Raw genomic sequence first — 21,408 nt, forward strand, 5'->3', positions numbered from 1 at the left:
AAAAAGAAAATGAAATAGCAGCATGAGACGCCTGAAGCTGTCTGTGTAACAGTTTCTTATTCTACTTCAATTAGACTTGTCTTATTATATTAGGCTAGTTCTATGAGTAATGCGGTTTTCCTGATTGCAGGAACCGAGTTTCCAACAATAAAACTCGTTATGATAAGAGCTTTATAGAAATAGATGGCGCAGAGTCGTAGACAATACACAGCTAACCAATTATCAACAGATAGTGATTTATTTTTTGTCTAAAATACGTACCTGAAGAAGCTGCTTTAATATTTTTCCACATATTTGTTGTCTCTTATTAACTAAAAGGATTTATTATTATTTTAAATAAAATATAGAGAAACATTTATCTTGCTGCGCAAATTAAAAGCTTTTAAATAAGTATAGCTTGCAGTAAAATAATAATTTCTACTGCAGATATTTCCATCAATACAAGCAAATAAACAGCAACTAAATACAAATTCGTTGCATTCGTATTTCATCTTGAATATTTTCGAATTTTCGAGTTGCTGTATTTGATCATCTGTCGGGTTGGAAACTAAGTGATTGCGGATTTTGCCATTAGATTGTATTGACAAGATCCGCAATCACTTAGTTGCCAACCTAATAGATGACCAAATTTGGCAACTCGAAAATTGTCGCTGTTGTAGACATCTAACTGTGAGGCGCAATAAAAACCTTCATTATTTGCTTAATTGTTTGCTTCACACTTTACCGACCGATAGTCGATTAATCGGTTTTTGTCATCGATGCTTACCGACCATAGCCTATTAATCGGCTTTTTGTCGCCGTCAGTTTTTCTCATTATTTGAGCAGTAATTTGTTATTTAGTACTAAGGTACCTTGCTCAGTTGCGTCAGTTGCGTTGATTTGTAAGCTCCCACAGTTTTACCAATTTGCTAATTATTATATAAATTAAATAAAATAGTCAAGATATTTTAATTCAATATATCTAAATATCAGAAAATAAATATATTATAGTACGCTATGTTACTACCCCAAAAATATAGTATAATAAATATTTAATTTATATTACTGTACAATTCTTATATATATAATATAAATACTACCAAATTAATACAAAGCTATATCACAATATACTGTACTGTACAACCCCCACAAAAATGCAGTGCAATAATTGCATATTACAACTAACTTAAATCTAATTATTATATAAATTTAAAAAAATAGTCAAGATATTTTAATTCAATATAATAGGTTATATCTAAATATCAGTAAATAAATACATTATAGTACATTATACCTTAAAATACAATATAATAAATATTTAATCTACATAAATACGAAGAAATAATTATAATCTAATACATATATATAATATAAAATTCCAACCCAATATTTTATACACTTTTATACATTCTATACGTTCTACGTATTCAAATTTCCCGTGAACGTGTAAGCATGCACAGTCTATCAATAATTTTTCCTGATACAATAAAATTTCCTGATAAAATAGCACAGATTGATCTGTGCAATATGAAAATGTTCGATCGAAAACTTGGAAAAAATTCCTAACCTCAATCAAAATCCAAATTCTTAACGGGGACTCGAACAATACGATTGTCTCAAACAAAGTTCAACTACTTTTCTCCTTAATTTACACGACAAGAGAGTGACTTTCTTCGAGAACATAATCGCGATAAGCGCTTATCGCGATCTCGACGATCGAAAGGGACTTTGGTCTATAACTCGTAGACGCGCCGCTTAATAAGCAGCCATTTTATTTCCCCGGGCGGGCTATTTAAATTGTAAAACACCACTGTCCCAGGCTCGAATTGATTTCCAGACAGCCGGTTTGATTTAAATGTAAAACAGCTTGCTCCTCGCGAGGATGACGGTGCTTGGCGCGAGTAACTATTTTCAAGCGGAGCTTAATCTGGCGCGCTCGTCCAGCCAGCAAAGGGAAAATGCCAGCCGTGAGACGTTAGAGTGTACAGGCTGCTTTCCTTCGAAGTACCTGCTTCATTTCCCGCTGAATTATCTCGTAATAATATTTTTCCCGGCGAACTTTGTCCCTCTCTGGGTTACTTCCAGATCTTCGCGTTATCTTCGAATTAGAGAAGTTCCATCATGAAATATTACGATACTTCTAGAAAGAAAATTCGCTTGGGAAATTCTTCTCTTCCTTATCCCGAGAGATTTTCTGCAAAGTTTGAGAAATTCGGAATTACGGATCGATGATCTCTTTATATTGGCCTGGCAACTAAGTGATTGCGGATTTTGCCATTAGGTAGTATTGACAAATCCGCAACCACTTAGTTGCCCACCCAATATTAATGTAGTGTTCAAATTTATCAAAATATTTGATAATTTATTTAAATTGCAAATGAAGAAACAATTGAACGATCTTTAGGTTACTTAATCTTTAAAATATTACAATATTGAGTACTGATACGAAGCTTTTGAGCAATAATTTAGTATAAATAATTATTAAAGAACAGAAAGAAACTGGTGGCTATTGCAATCTTATTGAGTTGGCAACTAAGTGGTTACGGATTTGTCAATACTACCTAATGGCAAAATCCGCAACTACTTAGTTGCCAAGCCAATATGTTTCATGTGTTTCGTTTCTTAAATCCTAGTTTCTCGCGTGTCCGTCTAAGGATTTGCAATTTCGCCAACTGTCGCTGGATCCTTCACAGTAAATGCAAACCTAAGCTGTAGTTGATAGGTCTTTCGGAAGATTGTAGTTTGCGGTGTAGCAGTTTCTACTCGCGTCCTGCTTCAGGATCGTACTTGCACTTCATCTTGTTTTGTGTCTCGCAAACTAATATATGATACTGTTTGTTGAAGTTAGCCATCGCGAAATTTAGCTGGCTGTTCATACTCGATGAAAGATTCTCGTGGAAACCGGAACATATTGTTTCGCATTCGCTTCGCTCATACGTATCTCTTATCATGAAATCTCACCTTAGCCTTGATCTTCCGTAAACTGTTTGCTTGTGAGGAAAACAATTATGATTTGCTATAACGATATGTTTTAATGAGATTAGCAATATATTCAGCAATATTAATATATTAATATTAATATATTCTTTCATATATTATATTATTTGGTGTACGAGTAGTAGACAAGTCACGTATGGGGTTGGCAACTAAGTGATTGCGGATTTTGTCATTAGGTGGTAGTGACAAAGTCCGCAATCACTTAGTTGCCAACCCAGTAGCTTGTGGAACCGTGTTCGTGCGAAACAAATTAGTGAAAAGTTGATTGGTTAACCCATTAATTAACACAGCATTAACGCAATGTTTCATTTGCAAATTTTCTGACAATCATCCTATGGTATCTAATTCTACTTTTTTTTTTATTTTATGGCTATGGCAGGGATTTTTAAAGAGATGGCTATATTTCTTCGTTATTGTATAAACTTTGCATGGAGAAAATAGCAAATAAAATTGATGTTTAATAATATTATGACGAACCATTGCTCGGTTAATGTTGTTCGAAATTTTAACAACATTTAATCCTTTGCACTGTTATGTCGAGCGTAACTCAACATCAGTTCTTATCTCAGCAGCTCCTTTGTCAATTTCCAGCTTTTTTCTAAAACGTGCGAAGGAAAAGCAGGATTGCATGCTGGAAATTGTTTCAAGATATATCCTGCACTTAAAAATCTCAAAATACCACAATTGTGTGAATAAAACTGGTATTCAAGTGAATTTCGTTCTTCTTTTATTTATTTAAATTTATTTTTTAGTTAAAGTAAATTTCAAATAAAACACTTAAAAGCGTTGGCAGCTGCTGCTAACGAAATTGAAATAAAATTCCCAGTACAAAGGATTAATGTTGCATTTTGTAAAAAGATTTATTTCGTAAAACCCGCGAAGAAGTATCCTCGACTAAATTCTCTAGAAAATTCCACTGCGCGCATCGATAGCAGCGATAATTGCGTTCCGATGCCTATCGCGGTTTTTCATATTTCTTTTTCCTCTCTCTTAATAGATGGTTTTCCACGAAAAATGCAAACAAGCTCCGCGGTATATCGTTTCTCGTTCGCTGAAAATTCCTCTCATTTTCTTCATTATCTCGTTAACGGGCAACTACTCGAGATTTATGGCCACTCGAAGATATCGTTGAACCGTGCCCTAATAAATAGAGAGCGAGAGAGAGCGAGAGCGAGAGCGAGAGCGAGAAAGAACGAGAGCGAGAAAGAGCGAGAGCGAGAAAGAGAGAGGAGCAGTGAAATCCTTGCTGGCTAGATTTTCCAGCCGAAAACTTGGCTGTGTCTGTTCGTTCGTTTTAAATTTCATCTTTTATTCATCCGCGTCCACTTCGTGCTGCTGGTTTTACATCCGCCAATTATTACTATTAATTTCGTCGAAACGATCGCGCGCAATGCTTTTTAATCGCTTCGTAAATACACATGGCTATTTGACGAATTACTATCAAATGGGAGTGCAAACGTTATTATGTAGATGTGGCGTTGGCTGTCGCCGGATGACGATTTGTATAGTCGTCTGATTCGATGATAGCTACGTTGAAGTGCGTCCTCACTGCTGTTCGTCAACATTTCACCAACGGATCGTCTGTTTGGTATTTGCATATCGTTCGCAAATACGCTGGTGTCTTGTACGATGGATTTCAAATAAAGACTACACGCTAGAAATAGGATAATGACATTAACATGGATTTTTATGTCGTTTGGTCGTGTAGAATGAAGGACATATTTTAACACTAGAATTATCGATAGTTAACACGAAGCTATTTCTACCAAAACCAGTGAAAATTACTGGTATTTAAAAAATACATAATAATAGAATATTTTTATATTTATTGGTTTATTACTTTCTTACAGAAGGAATTCCATGTTATGTTGTTGAGAATTGTGGATCTTAATTACCGAAATAAATGTAAAGGAACACTAAGGTTACACTTAGAATTCAAATTAAAATAGTTATAGATTTATTTAATAAACGATTTCCAGGATTTTCGTCGATATACATTTGCACGCGCCTCAGCACTTTGTCACGCCATCTTCCATACCAGACTGCCAACGGAACAGTTGCATTCATCTGTTTTTCGAGACGCTGCGCACATGTGTGTAGTATGTGAAGTATGTGTACTTCCATACACCCATATTCACATACGTGTGTTACTACTACGCGGCCAATCTAGTCTAACACACAAAATTATACATATCTCAATATATGTAGTACATTTTTGGTGTTATTAATCCATCTGGGACCATGATCCCTAAACGAGGGTTGCCACATTTATAAAATTGAAGAACCAGTCGTGTTGACTGGTGTGGTATTTCTAGCGTTAGCATCTAGCGATCTAGCGGTCGATCTGGAATTTTCCTGATACTTGATATCGACATGCCGAATGATGCGCGGTAAAAATTTAAAAAAACGAGTGGCAACTTGTACAAAACGAGGAAACTGGTTAATTGGAATTCGATAAACAGATTGCAGGACCCTTTTACACTTCGACAAGTACCAGTCATTTTTGACTGGTATTGGTATAAGTAACCTCGATACAAAATTATTTTCAGTTCGGATACATAAAAAACAAAATAAAATTCATTATATTATTCTTTTAGTTATTGTTACGAAAGTCATTACATCATGGCGGAAAGAAAATATAACACGAAGTAGGAATTTTAAAATAAAGTTGTAAAACCAGTCAATTTGTCTGGTGTGGTAGTTCTAGTTTTAATATGAAGCAGAAAAGTGAAGAAGGGAATAATTTGATAAACGATAAATTTTTTATTTTTATTATTTAATTTGTGGCGGCACTTGGCAACAATGTATATGTCGAATCGAAGTGCCTAATGAGCCATCAATATCCCAACGGTCTTTCCGTTGAATGTTCGAGAAGGCGTGCGTGGCAACGGTGGCGGACGCCTAACAAACGCGTGGATAGTGGGGATATTGAGGGGCGACAAAAGAAAGAAAAGATTCATTCCGTTTCGAACAACAGAGTGCGAAGGATCCAGCGTAACAGGGAAGCAAACACATTCGAGAATTGTAATTGTTAATTGTTGATCGTTGACTGTTAATTGTTTAATAAATCTTTTTGTTGAACATCAAGAGTATTTCTGGGGGCACTTACATCTGTTTCCACCACAAATTTGTACTTTACGATTTGTCCAACCGGACATTTGGTAAATTAGACGATAAATTGACAACTTTTTATGTGAGACGAATGATATTGATTTATAGTTGATATGTTAATTTATCTTAATTAACATTTACCTTCGTATCCAATGTTACGTGTATTTTCAATTTGTTTATTTTTCATTTTAGACACTCGATATGCTGTAATTTTGCTTACATTAAAACCGTTATTTTAACAAACTTCAGATTTTGCTGGTGTAATTGAAGTTGACTTTTATTCAAACAAAGAAGTGAATTACACATAACCATTTGTATTTACTGAATTAATTTAACTATAATTTCATACATATAGAATACATTTATACAGCTACATATTACACATCATTATTCCAATTACTGAAATTCATTCTTTTTAATTCCTTCATCATCTGGCCATTAAGATTCTTTTATCGACCGTCAGATGACTTTATTAACCGTAGCGCTCGCAGCTAACAAAAGCTTATACAAATTTAAATTCAGGACAACGAAGATTTACGTTATTTGCTCGCATTCATTTCCAACCGTAGAATCGCGGTTTTTAAAGATATTATTTATCACTGTTATTTACAAACCTGTTTACCGAAACATCCGGCGTGCAGATCAAAATTTACGATCTATAATTATCGCAATACACATAAAGCGTGGATTATCTAGCCGTTCGTTACGCTAATTAGTCCGACAGTGGAAGGAAATTATTCGAAGAAAATTCCGAGCGAAGCAGGAACAGTGTAAAAAGGAAAAAGAAAGAATAGGGAAAAAAGAAGTGTAAAAGATTGAATCCTTCTGGTGCAACCGATAGTTAAACATCGCGTCTCGTTTCATCTTTCTATCCGTTTCTATCAGAATCGTGTTGCGGTACTCAACAGGCGTGAGTGGAACGAGCAGTGCTGCGATTTTGCAGAAGTGTTTTGAAGAAGGCGAAAGGCGCGGCATCCTCTCACGGAATCCCGCAATTATTTTGTTACTGCAACAACGATGCCAATCGAAGCGGACCGTTCCGCTCTCGATCGACCGCAACAGTTCCGTTCCTTTTCATTTGTCGAAGAGCAGTGAGAATGGATGATGGTGTTTCAGCGGCGTTATTTTTTCCTCCTTCGCGTTTCTCTTACACCTGTTTCTCCTCTCGCTTATAAATATTACTCTGTTATTCCTTGATACGTTTCACAGAGATTAATTCGTCAATATAACCGAGTACTGACAATTTGTTCTTTAATTTATTAATTTGCTGACAGAATTCATCGATTGAGTATTAAATCGTTCACGTACTGAATTCACTAATCGAATTTCTTTAAAGGTATTGGTACATACAGTGGCTCATGAAAGTATTCGAACGCTTACATATGCAAACTTGAATGGCAAATTAATGTACATTAAAGTAATTTGCTTAGACAAGCAGATGTCAGTAGGAAGATGGAAGTTTTGAGGTTATGTCAGTAAAATCTGAAAAGGATTCAACAACGTAGGTAGAAGTTGATAGATTTATTAGAAGCACGCATTGTAAGTGACTGACTTGTGGTTATCTGGAATTTATTTAATCTTTTTCCGATTTTAGTCCATAAATTTCCAATCGGATTTACGTCTGGACTTTGCGGTGGAGTAATTAACATGTGTGATGTGTTATATATGATCCATTCTTTCACAATTCTAGCAGTATGCTTAGGATCATTATCTTGTTGGAAGTGGAAATCTTCCAATAATCCTAATTTACGGGCACTTTCTTTAAGATTATTTTTTAAAATATTGAAATATTTTTATCAAGTATTTTTTATCAAGTATTTATCAAGTATCATATATTTATCAAGTATTCCATCAATAAATATCAGTTAGTTATATATAGTTCGCGTTTAGCTGGAGCATAATCGTAAAAGACACAACGATTATTATGTATCTTTCAAACAATGTTTGAATTTATTGTTTAATCATTCACTCGCATGTATGTCGTTTTTGCTGGAAGAATAAAATATGCAGCCACCTTTTTCTAAGCCAAATAAATTTGTTTCTCAATATGTTCAACATTCATCAATTTATTAATTCGTCTACTCGCGTATCAGTTCATCAACCAATTGTACTAACTCTGTCTCGGTATTACAAGCTTCGAACATGCCAAGACTACCCTAAATCATTCGTTGATTGATTCATTTAATTTCCCAGCTGCGATTTACGCGTCCCTCAACGTACTTTCATATTAGCTTTCTCATTCATTTGCTTACTCATTAGCCCATTTAGTCGGTAACTGAACTGTCCCATTGATTTACACGCTCGTTTCTTGGGACCTACACTTTCCTCTTGCGCCTCTCTTTACCAATTTTCCTCGGTGGCACGGAAAAACGAGCTTTCAGCGAGGTGCACGGGTCCTCTTTGTGTCTGCGATGCAGCCCCGCATTCGTAAGATCCGAACACTGAACACCTCGTTAAAACTTGATAACACGGCCTCTTTAGTTGGCCTCCTCCTTTTTCCTTCGTCTCACTCTCGGTCCTATGCTTTTCCACCTTGTGCCCCTGATGTCACGACTGCAGCTCGTGCCTACTGATAAAAGAAACCTTTTGCGGCCATTGACCACTAGAGGATAGATGAACACGCGTTTTCCGAACCTCTCCGGACTACACTACGCGACTTTTCTTCTCGCAAGCTGCACTTCTTTCATCCTCCTCGCTTGCCTTCACCGTCAACGTATTTCTATACAGACGTTTCGATGCTTCTCTCAAAGACTTCTTGGCCTTCTGTCGTTATTTCAACATTTTTCTTCCTTCCTCCATTTCTTTTAAATATTTACACATAGAATCTTTCCTTTTTCAATAGTCGCATTGTACAACTTGGCATATCACAATGGTCAGTGGCAATAGTTCGGTATTAGCTTATTTAAAATAAAATCTTTTCATTAAGTTTGGAAGGTCGTTTCAATGCAAAATAATGTAATTTCTCTAGTTGAAATTTTTCAACAATTGACTGTAGGTTTTATTTTTGATTTGTTATCCTCTGCTTTTAATTGAACAATCTTACGACGATATTTAACATACCTTCTATTATTCTATTATTGGGTTCGCAGTTAAATGATTGCGGATTTTGTCAATAGGTGGCATTGCACATTCTTCTGTTTTATCAACGTGTTCAAAGCACCTAACCTATATTGTTTTCTTCTTGTTTGGGCTTCCATCTTTAATTTAATAAAAAATTGTACCCATTAGTTATTTAGTTCCGTTTTTATCCCAATTTAAAAATATAAGCATAAGACGCGCATTTCAGACATATTTTATTATATTATTTCCGAAAAGGTAAGACCATATCGCAAGCACACAACAAGTTCTGTGTATATGGGAATGAAGCCTTGAAAGAAAGGCAATGTCACAATTGGTTTGCCAAATTTCGTTCTGCTGATTTTTCACTGAAAAATCCTCAACGATCTGGCCGTCCAGTTGAAGTTGACGAGACCCGTATCAAGGCCATTATCGATTCAGATCGTCCTAGCATGAGATTGTAGAGAAGCTCAATGTATCGCGTGCATGCATTAAAAAAAAATTAAAACAGCTTGGCTATGTCAAAAAGCTCGCTTTATGGCACCCTCATCAGCTTAAGCAAATTCATTTGACGCAACGCATTAGCATCTGCGATTCGCTTCTGAAACGCAACGAAATTGATCCATTTCTGAAACGACTGATTACTGGCGACGAAAAGTGGACAGTTTATAACGACGTTAATCGGAAAAGATCGTGGGTGATGCAAGATGAACTAGCCCAGACGACACCAAAAGCTGAGATTCACAAAAAAAAATCATGCTGTTAATTTGGTTGGATTATAAAGGAATTCTGTACTTTGAACTTTTACCAAGAAACCAAACGATTAATTCAAACGTGTACGTTCAACGACTCGCCAAACTGAGCGATGCAGTTCAAGAAAAGCGGCCAGAATTGGCAAATCGTAAGAGTGTTGTTTTCCAGCATGATAATGAAAAGCCCCACACATCTTTGGTTACTCGCCAAAAATTATTGAAACTAGGTTGGGATGTGTTGTCACATCCGCCATATAGCCCTGACCTTGTACCTTCAGATTACCATTTATTTCGTTCCATGCAACACTCCTTAAATGGTAAAATTTTTAATGCCGCTGATGATGTAAATTCACATTTAATTCAGAAGTTTTATGAATATGGAATTGTGACACTACCTGAAAGATGGCAAAAGGAGATCGACAAAAACGGACAATACCTAATTGAGTAAAGTTATATCTTTAAGCAAAAATTTTGAATTTTCCTTATTTAAAATACGCAATCACTTAGTTGCCAACCAATATATCAACGTCCCATAATTGAAATTTACACATGCGTAATTATAAATGTCTTTGCACCTAGAAAAAAGATAGTATTTTATTTGAACCGCAGTTAAAGACAAAACAGATAACACTATGAGGTGATATTGGTGGTAGTGCGTTAAATAATCACTTGGTGTTTAGGTCAACAATATATTTATTAACAAGTGTCTTCTTTTGATCGCGTCGCGTATCGCTCTCGGTTTCACTAGTCAATTTCTCTGCAGGCTTACATTTCGACCTTATCGCTCCCTGGTTCAAACTTAACTGTCGATCGGATTCGATTCTTTTCTGTTTGTCACCCCTCAATATCCCCACTATCCACGCGTTTGTTAGGCGTCTGCCACCGTTGCCACGCACGCCTTCAGGAATATTCGGTGGAAGGACCGTTGAGATATTGATGGCCCATTAGGCACTTCGCTTCGGCGATATACATTGTTGCCAAGTGCTGCCACAATCGTATTGATGTAAGTACATACTTTCCACGATAAATAGATAAAAGCGTATAAAAATACTGAAGAGGATTCAAAATTTCGACGAAATTTCAACACGTCTCTGTTGTTTTCAGAAAAAGCACCACCGGTATTCACATTTTTCGTTTATTTTCGCCAGATTGTAATAGAGGCGCGAATCGAATGACCCGTATTTCAATAATTATGCAATCATGTCTTGGGAGAGCGTCTTGCGCGGGCTCGCGCCTCGTCATACGACTCCGCCACCGCTTTCATTAAAAATTCCCCAAGGCCTTCGGTGAATAGCGCTTTCAGCTTGCACGATGCAGACGCGGCCGATAAATAAATTACGAGAGAGAACCAACTCGCGCGTTTTCCAACTTTTCACCGACTAGCGGCATTAACAAATGCCACGTTCTCCCGATGGATTTCCACCCCGTTCCAACATATACGCGCTCCAAAGAAAATGAAATGGTCCATTTAGAATCTTTTGTTCTTTTAGAATAGAAAGGTTGAAATGTTTAAAAAGATCGAACAACCTGCAGTACTTTTATCATTGAAAATTCCCCTTGATTTAGTTATAACTATAATTATCGTGGCGAGTTATGTATGTAGAATATTAAAGATTGGTATTAGACATGTAAGGTCATACAAAGTCATTCTTGCTTCACAGTTTTTTGCAGAGTTCTTTTTTTAGATATTAACACTAAATTTACTGGCATTTGAAACGTAGCTATCAAAACCAGCCAAAATGAGTGGCCTTTAAAAAATACATAATAATAGAATATTTTTATATTTATTTATCTATTATTATCTTACAAAAGGAACTCCATGTTCTGAGATCATAAAAACTATATAATAACAACTATAATAATAACAATAAATACAATAATGAAGAATATTTAATACCAAAACAAGAATATTAAATATTAAATATATTCTTTGGTAACAAGAATATTAAAATAAATTTCCATTAATAAATATAAGAAGTATAATATAATAATATAATAATAAGCGTAATAAGCGTAGTAGAATGAATAAAATACAAATATAACTTAAGCAGGTATTACAGTGGCTAGAAAAAGATATTGCTATATTTACCGCTACATTTACGTACTAATTAATTAAGTTTCATTTATTAGTACTACTTTCACGTGAATATAAAAATTTGACATCGCGAAAATGAAATGTAGATTAACAATTTTTTTATTATTAATCAACATATCTGCAAATATTTTTTGTAACTAGTATATGTTACAACCTAATAACAGCACACACTAAATACCTGTAATAAACACGTGCAGCAAATTGCACTTCTTTTTTTCTTTCTATCTTCATTAGGCTCTTTCCTTTCATTCGTTCATTCCAAAAAAAGTTTCAATTTCATCCATCGAAAGAGCGAACGTAACATCTCCGCTACCTACCAATTTATCAAATCTGTAAAGCGTGGCGTGTAACACACGATATTAAGCGTTTCCGCAAGTTCATGCCACGGAAAGCCAGCAGCAGGAAGACATTAACGACATTCATTTAATACCGGATGTCCTTGGAAAAAAATCCATTAAAGCTACACGTTCGAAAAAGAATTACGGGGTAAAATGTACGAGAACGTTAAAAAAAAAAAAAAAAAAAAGAAAGAAAACCACCGTTATATGAAATATTGCTCTTTATTTTAACGGTACAACCAGAACAGAGAGAATATTTTTTAATGCGTTGCGCGCAGACGAAATGGTGGCGCTGTTAGCCCGTCAAACTGTATCGTTCCTATTCCGACTCGTTCGTTACACGAAATTTATTCAGAACGGAAATTCCATTAGCAAACACTGCCAACAGTGGAATCCTATCTTTTTTCTCTGACATTTTTTTTTTTTTTTTTGCTTTTTTTTCTCTCGATTCGCTCGCGGTTCTCCACCGCGGTTCGATTATGAATCAGCTTGTCATGCAGTTTGCACGAGGCGCAATATTTGTCCACGGGTATGTTGATTCGAGCGTGCTGTTGAAAAGTGTCTGTGCCCGCCTTATTTGAGTAATTTGTCCATGTTTGTTAACCGTGAATGCACGCAGGCAAATTAAGAGTTTCGATGGAGCTGCGGCGTTTTTACAATTAACTTGAAATATCGCGTTTGTTAAGACATTTAATTGCAGAATAAACAAGGCCGATGTTAAATTTTATATTTGTTATCGCGGCACGTGCTCTCGCACCACATCCTCACTTATATGCCGCGTAATTAATTTTTCTAGCCGTGTTCGAAAATATGGCAATTTTAGGAGAAAGGAAAATTATTTTAATCGTCGACGGTTTATGATATCTTCCTGTAATTAGCATATATGGAAAGTCGATTAGTCGAAATTAATTAGTTGCTTTCTCTAATCGACTCGATTGCGGAGATTTCGACATACTCATTTTTTTTTTTTTTTATTTAATTTGTACTTTGCAATTTGTCCAGGTGGACATTTGGTAAATAAACTTATATTTTTACGAACACAACTGTAGAAAGAGATCGTAATGACTATTTTATGCTACTTTGACTACTTCGTATCTTTCTGGATATTTAAATTTCCCATAAATGCATAAACATTCGCATTCTGCTAATCGCGAATTCTAACGATGGAATCGAGACATTTGCAGAAAATTTATAATATGAAAGAGAATAAATTCAAATGGTTTGGAACATAACCTTCAATCAACAAATGTACAGTAAAATTTAATTCAATATAAACTGCTCCTTCTCTTATTCAAATTTGTTAGCGACTCTTATTACGATTATTAATGACCGGGTTAATGACCAATTGTTTAATTAATCAGGTTAACTAATGACTCGTTATTACAATTAACCAAAAATCAAGATTGCAAGCTAATGTAGTGTTCGTTGCTTTAATGCAAACTATTGGGTTGGTAACTAAGTGATCGCGGATTTTGTCATTACCACCTAGTGACAAACTCATACCAACCCAAATACGTTGAAGACGAACTGTGCCACAAATTTTACTGCTACTAATACTTTTACTAATTACTTTTAATAAGTAAAACTAGTTACTAGTGTAAAACTAATTACTTTTAAAAAGTAATACTAATTACTTTTACTAATTTTTATCATAAATAACATAGTTTTCGTTGATTTAATGTGCAACCAATTTTTTCTTTGACCAGGTAGTCGATACTATTCGCGTCTATCTTGGAATTACGACACGGAATTCGCTGTTTAATCTTCCTTCACGAACGCGCATTCATCAAAGTTTTTTCTTGTCAAAAGATAAACATGTTGCCAATATTTGACCTTTGTCTTCTACTTTTTCTTTTTTTCTTTTTAATACACGAGGTTGAAGAAGTTCTGTTTTTCAGCTGCGCAAACAACAACATCGAGACGAAAGTATAAATAAAGGGAAGCCGTTAAATCCATAAACTGTTGCAGGAGAGAAACGAAGAATTTTGTATTTTTAACATTCCAGTATTTTTCTTCGCACGATATACGAGACATGCAGATTCCTCGGTTCCATTCCATTTTTTCCCACTGTATCTGCCAACTGTAGATACGATATTTTACTAATGTGATACTGCATTATCGAATGTCAGTCGTACGCGCGGCCACTGAATTTATAATAATAAGCGTTATGGAGAGCGGAATTATAGTAAGCGATCAGCCACATTGTCAATGTTTCACCGTTTCCATCCACCGTTTATCATTTTCTCTGATCCCTGCGAGTTCCAAACCGAGTTTCCTATACGAAATTAATCTTTTCTCAGTTGATATCTCAAAGTGAACCATGAAAGCTTCTTACAAACAATAAAAAGCACTTCCCGGAACAAATCCACCACTTACTCAAATCATATCTAAGCAACAGAACTTTTGTAGTAAAAATAAAGGATGTATATTCTGAATTAAAAGACATCAAGGCAGGGCTACCGCAAGGAGGCGTCTTAGGGCCAATATTATACACGCTATACATAGCCAACATACCAACATCTACCAATAGCAAAATACTGACATTCGCGGACAACATGGCTGTACTAGTCAGGCACACTAATGCAGAAACAGCAGCTACATTACTACAAGAGCACATCAGAAAAATAGAAAAATGGCTACGAGATAAACAAATAAAAGCAAAGCCCAGTAAATGCAACCATATTACATTCACACTAAGAAAAGGGGAACCACCAAATATCCATTTGAATGGCACGCACATATCACAAACAAGGCAAGTTAAATAGCATTCCACTTGGACACACAATTTACATGGAAGCAACATACTAAATCAATTATAGACAAAATACAGATAAAAAGAAGACAAATGTACTTGCTAACTAGTCGAAATTCTAAATTCAGCGTAGAAAATAAATTAAAAATCTACAAAACGATAATAAAAACAATTTGGACGTCCAGAATACCACTATGGGGACAGCAGTAATGAGCCACATAAATAAACTAGAGTCGCTACAATCGAAGATACTGAGAACAATAGTGAACGTCCCATGGTATGTCAGAAACGAGGATATACGCAAAGACTTAAAAATACCAACGGTGAAAGAAGAAATCGGCAGGTACGCAGAAAAATACAAGGAAAGAACGACATCACATCCAAACCAGCTGGCTGTTGAAGCGAGCAAAACTCTGATAGAAAGAAGACTAAAAAGAAAACACCCCATTGACCTCACTAAAGAAATAAAATAGTCAAATTCGAAGATGGTATTCCGCGAGAGGTAGCCATTCACATGTTATTTAGCAATGAAGTTAGAAAAATTTACCAAATGTCCAGCTGGACAAATTGTAAAGTACTGAGATGATATCGGATGTCGTGCGTTAAATAATCACTCGGTGTTTAGGTCAACAATATATTTATTAACAAGCGTCTTCGTTTGGTCGCGTCGTGTATCGCTCTCGGTTTCGCTGCCCGGTTACAACTCGACTTTATCGCTCCCCGGTTCAACTTAACTGTCGATCGGAATCGATTCTTTTCTGTTTGTCACCCCTCAATATCCCCACTAGCCACGCGTTTGTTAGGCGTGCGTGGCAACGGTCGCGGACCTTCTCGAATATTCGGCGGAAAGACCGTTGGGATATTGATGGTTCATTGGGCATTTCGCTTCGGTGATATACATTGTTGCCGGATTTCGCCACAGTACGAATGAAATAATAATAAAAAAACAAGTTGATATCTTGCTCAGCTAATGTATTCAGAGAGCCTTTTCTATTGCAGTGGTTTATATTTGTCTTTCTTTTTTGTTCCAGGTGAGTACGTTACGATACCGATTTAATTGACCTGTAATTTGGTGAGTATTTGTCAAGTTGTTTGAAAATGTTTGCACGGCAAAAGTAGGCCATAATTAATGAAATCTATAATTAAATTATGAAAACTATAAATGGATAATATTCATGTAGAAATGATTGAGTCTAACGAATCGGAAGGAAATTATTTGCTTATCGTGACGATAATTGTTAACATAATATTTTTGCGGAAATTATTACGTCGTTCGTCTTATTTTCATAGACTTAGTGTCATCAGATTTGTATTTGGTTTTGATTAATGCCAGATATTATAGAAATTATAAGTTTGGATACGATAGAGAACTTGAAAGCAGCAAACAAAGCAGAGAGAGAGAGAGAGTGAGGGGGGGGGGAGAAATTTATATGTTTCAAACTTTCTCTTTCAACAATTTTAAAGTTACATGCGAAGTCCGGAAGTTCGGAAGTGTCATTGATTAACTCAGTGAATTAAAAAGCTACAGAAAAATGATAATATTGGAAACATTGTTTTTTAAATTTACCTCAAAATTTTCTATTATTTTCTTATCTCCTTGGCATAACTAAATTTATAGAAGTAATTTGTTTCTTATTAAATTGAAGTTGAAGCTTTTGTTTCTGCATATTACTAGCTACTCGAAGCGTGTATTTGCATGGTTAAAATTATGCGTAAAGAGAATTATAGTTATTGGATTGGCAACTAAGTGATTGCGGGTTTTGTCAATACCACCAAGGATTTTGTCATTATTTGTCCTATGGCGAGAAGTATCACGTTGCCAAACAAAATCTTATTGCGTGACGATGAGCGATGTATTGGGTTGGCAACTAAGTGATTGCGGATTTTGTCAATACCACCTAGTGACAAAGTGTGCAATCACTTAGTTACCAACCCAATAATTAACACTTTACTGACCACTAGCGGTTCAGCAGCATACTCACGTCCGACCGGCAACTCTGTTTCGGTTTACACTCTCCAATACCATTTTTTTTCGTTCATCGCGAACGGTATGTTTTTCAAATGGTATAAAATTGTGGGAGCTTACAAAGCAAGGCAACTGACGCAACTGAACAAAGTACCTCAGTAGTAAATAATAAATTACTGCTCAAATAATGAGAAAGATTATCGGCGACAGAAAGCCGATTAATAGGCTATTGGTCAGTGAAGTGTTAACGTGGGGGACGTGTATACTCGTGCAAACGAATACAAAACAAGCGATTAAGAGGACGTTCGACGTGAATCGTTCGTACGTTAAAAACAAGGAAACGAAGAAAATACGGCAAGTAGCGGCTATTGTTAAACATCATTGTTAATATTACTGTTACCTTTTGTCCGGTAGAAAATTTCTATTTTATCGATGCAATGGAGTAGCAAGCAGCTGGTTGGTGAAAATGAACACAATGTATAGTTTAATGGCTAACGACGAAATAATCGAATCCTCTTGAGATTAGTCGTTCGTTAAAACGAAATGAACTCGACTGTAGAATTCCTATAGAGTTGTATTTAAAACGTATTTGTTTAAAAAACGAATTCAGAGGAATTCAACTGAGAAGAATAAATGTTTCTATTGTGTAGGCAATTTTGTCAATACCACCTAATGACAAAATCCGCAATCACTTAGTTGCCAACCCAATATTAGACGCCTCCGTTCCACGACGATAATGATCACAAATAAATATTTGATCGAAGTTTCCAATTAGTAGGCTTTTAATTAGTAGGCAACGTCAAATATTTCCTCGACACGATGATCCCATCGAATCTGCTCGATCGTTTCGCAAAAGTTCCTATCGTACAATCCTACGATTTTGTTGGACTTCTCTCGTTGCACGAATGTAATTGTGAAAATAAGGTTGGCCATCAACAAGGATCGAAAGATTAGCAAGCGAGATGTTGTTACCGGAACAGCGTCACTTGGCAATTCGCCATTCGAAGGATGAATGGCGACAATTAAGGGACACGCAATGATGTTGCTGCCCTGTTACGATTAACGGTGCAGCTGTGCTTAACGAAATTGTTAATTGCTAATTAAAGCAAGATCGAACTCACGCTGTTAAATATGCAGAATGTCCTGTGTTCACGTGACGAGAAAGCCTCTCGGTTAATAATTTCCGACGTAATACTATGTTAATGAGTTGAAGCATCGCCCCCAAGTTAGTTACGTGGAAATTTGTGCCACGAAACGCGTAGTTATTGCTCTTCGCTTTCATTACTGCATACACATAGCAGCAGCTTTAATCTCTTGTTGATATTGAATTATAGAAACAGCTGGAATTTACGTGGAAATCTTTCGAGTGTACATTTGCCAACACCTGATACGACATCATTAAGACCGCTGAATACCCAAATACATTTTCGTAATTTCCATTTTAGGTGGCGCGAGCCATCGGTCTGTTCACGTGTAATCGTATTATATATCGGTAATTAAGTAATTGCGGATTTTGGCAATACCACCTAATGACACCCAATGACGTGGCACATGGTACATGGTATACGGTACATGCTACATGCTACGTGGTACATGGTACATGCTACATGGTACATGCTGCATGCTACATGGTACATGCTACATGCTACATGCTACATGCTGCATGCTACGTGGTACATGGTTTATGGTACATGTTACATGCTACATGCTGCATGCTACATGGTACATGGTACATGGTACATGGTACATTCTACATGCTACATGCTGCATGCTACATGGTACATGGTTTATGGTACATGTTACATGCTACATGGTACATGGTACATGCTACATGCTGCATGCTACATGCTACATGGTTTATGGTACATGTTACATGCTACATGTTACATGCTGCATGCTACATGGTAAATGGTACATGGTATACGGTACATGGTACACGGTACATGGTACATGAAGTTTCGTTTCATAATAAATAACTACGACACGATGTAAATGTAAAGTTGATCGCATGTCACCGCTATCAATTATCGACTTAATTGTCTTTGATTCTGTATAATTACAAAACATATTTCCTTATCAGTAATACTGAATCTTAACTTTCATCGAAGCTTGTTCCAGAAAAATTCGGTATCGACATTCGACAGTTCGATTCTTCGACCAATTAAACGACGTCTATAGTTGAACGTAGCTCGTGTATCATCGACGAGAAAATCCTTATCCGATGATGAAACGGTCTGTTCATGATGCAATATGTTCGTAGCGAGAAACAAGAATAGAGAAACGAGTACCGGTAGACGATCGAGTTATCAGGAAAAGTAATGAACACGGTTTCAATAGCAGACTTATCGACGCGGTGCAGTCACGTCCAGCGAATTCGACTAATTTTTTTCGCCCTCTTTCTCTGTGTGTACCTAACGATCGAACCCGAAGGAACAGAAAGAAACGAGAGAACGACAGAAACAAAGAAAAAAAGAGAGATGGAACAGCGAGCAATTAGTTGGTTCGCTAGACTAGTTGTGATTAATCGTGGGCGTTAGGTGGCGTTTTCAAGCAGCGACGAGTCGCTCGGTCTGCGACTGGTGCATCAAACCGCAAGCCCGCGAACGCCGATTAATCACCGTAATCCGAAATGATCGTGGCAATTTGACGAGGAAAGATATGGTTGGAAACGCGGCGTAATTTATTCCTCGTTTCGGCTTCTCACCGACTGAAATCAAAAACGCTGCCCCGTGAATTAGTCCAAGTTCCGTCACCCCATCGATTCCCCAGCCTCGCAATCAACTTCTTTCGCAGATTTCCTCGTTTTCAAGCGTTTTCTCCAACCTGTTTTTAATTACCGATTTTTTCCAACATTTAATGAGCTGCTTTGGAAGATTTATAGGCGTTGAAAAAGTCAGGATTGAAGATGTTTTTTCGGTGAAACTGCTTGATCGAATTGCATTAATTTTCAGCTGTCAGAGTGATAGGTTCCAGACTTTTTTGCTCTTGAAAATTGTCGGATATGCACAGCTATTTTTCACAGAATTAACGCTCATTTTTACTGACACAGAAATACGTATATGCCTTCTTCATTGTAATAATTTATTATTCGGTTGTCCAGAAAGTGTCTTTCTCTCGCAAACGTGTTCTTTACAACAGTGCACCTTCATACAAACGTGAAACCAAGTCTGTGAAATGTCACGGTGTTTATCTCAATAAAACAAAACCGATCGTACGTAATTTGACAAAATAATATAAAACAAAGAACGTTGAGCTTTTATTATTTTCTCATAAAACGAAAGAAACTTTTCAGACAACCTAATATTATATATTATAGGTTAGCAACTAACCTAACCCCAACCTAACCCAATATTATGAATTGTGTTTGCATTTTCTTGGGCAGCCATTTTCGTGGCCACGTCTGGCGCATGAGATCGCGTCAAAGGGACACTGATCGAGGGATTCTGATCGAATTATTATCGAATTATAGCCGTTTGAGTCGCAAGCAGCGCGATCGCGCTGTTTACATTTTCTGTGGAAAAGTGCCAGTACATTTGAACGATACGAACAACTATATTTTCTATTTCATTGTTATCTTATCAGTAATTTTTATTGAAGAAAACTTGAAATATTTATAAACTAACAATACGCATATATAATACTATAAATGTATTACATAAAAATAACAAATATGATTTGGCATTTTTCGACCCTGTTTTTTCAAATACCCCAGCAATACAAACGGATAATCAAAGTTTTATTTATTTAATAATGAATTTGTAGCGGTACTCGACGGCAATACTTTCCAACGGTTTCTGTCCCGTGTCTTGCTACACAAAGACCTTATGCTCGATTGGACGATGGTAGAGCAGTGGTTAGCGTCGTTGGTTGCGAGCGTTTCAGACCAGGTTCAAATTCCGGCATCGTAATTCGGTTTTTTTTCCACGATTCCTAAATGGGAAGAAGGCAACCTGGATGAAGACAAAAATTCTTATACAGTAGCAGCGCAATATCACGACCTATCCCCACCTCAAATTGTTTTATATCAACATACTACTTCAAATTAAGATACTAGCGCGAACGAATACATTCAATTCTGTTTTTACAAGGTGAACAGCTTAGCAAGAAAGCGCGGGAAGAAGTTTTTAGCAATCAGCTGTCGTGTTCTCGTTCACTTGAATCTGGTGAACGGTGCTCGTGATTGCTATACCGGAATATCAATATAGCAGCAATCTGTTCGGCATATCTGACTCTCGCACGTTTGGCCGTAAATACACACGAATATTACTTTCGTTTCACGATCGCGTGAAACTTCTACTTGAAAATGACGAGCCGTGACGGGGCTCGCGATATTCAAACCTTCAACGGCACACCAATTTTTC

At 36.4% G+C, this 21,408-nt stretch overlaps 1 protein-coding gene and 1 long non-coding RNA gene across 5 annotated transcripts in view; one reads left to right on the forward strand and one right to left on the reverse strand.

Moving 5' to 3' along the window:
• The window catches only part of LOC132915408 (tyrosine-protein kinase Btk), a 358,897-nt gene that overhangs the window by 117,304 nt on the left and 220,185 nt on the right, over window positions 1-21,408 (forward strand). The window lies entirely within an intron of this gene.
• The window catches only part of LOC132915424 (uncharacterized), a 98,019-nt gene continuing 94,020 nt past the window's right edge, over window positions 17,410-21,408 (reverse strand). The window contains exon 3 of one of the 2 annotated variants that reach the window (XR_009659858.1): window positions 17,410-17,611. This is a non-coding gene — a long non-coding RNA (uncharacterized LOC132915424). The remainder of the gene's footprint in view (window positions 17,612-21,408) is intronic. The other variant, XR_009659857.1, reaches the window with a different exon arrangement.

The sequence above is a fragment of the Bombus pascuorum genome, chromosome 17, assembly GCF_905332965.1.
Source record: "Bombus pascuorum chromosome 17, iyBomPasc1.1, whole genome shotgun sequence".
Classification (NCBI taxonomy): domain Eukaryota; kingdom Metazoa; phylum Arthropoda; class Insecta; order Hymenoptera; family Apidae; genus Bombus; species Bombus pascuorum.